This window comes from Penaeus monodon, chromosome 23 (assembly GCF_015228065.2).
Source record: "Penaeus monodon isolate SGIC_2016 chromosome 23, NSTDA_Pmon_1, whole genome shotgun sequence".
Classification (NCBI taxonomy): domain Eukaryota; kingdom Metazoa; phylum Arthropoda; class Malacostraca; order Decapoda; family Penaeidae; genus Penaeus; species Penaeus monodon.
The window spans coordinates 1,175,173-1,175,685 of NC_051408.1; positions in this window are offsets into that span (position 1 = coordinate 1,175,173).

The window sequence follows — 513 nt, forward strand, 5'->3', positions numbered from 1 at the left end:
CATCTCTAGTATTTTGAAGATATTCATATCTTTCAACAAGTAACATAAAATCATATATTCATTTACATATTAATAAATGCACAAATACACATTGCCAGTTAAAAACTTACCTTTCTGTCAAGTTTCACACCTATATTTTCTTCAATGAGATCGAGATCATCTAAATCTAAGTGTCGAAACCAAGTCATATATCGTCATGTCCGTTTCTTTTCCTTCCACCTCACGCTGATCCCCTCATCTTCCTCTTTATAAACATCTCATCTGATAATCTTGTTTTCCCCTTTGGATCATTTCCTCTGCATAGGGTACATTAGAATTATACAAAATTTTGTTAGAGTAAGAACAAATTGTTAAAAGATTCTTGAATGACAAACACTCTTTTATTATATACATAAACAAAATAAAACTTGAACACTGATACATCATAATATCGCATCTAGTAACGCACCATCTTCATCCTCCTCCTCTGATGAGTCTTCTACAGATTTCTTTAGTTTCTTTAGTTTCTTCTTT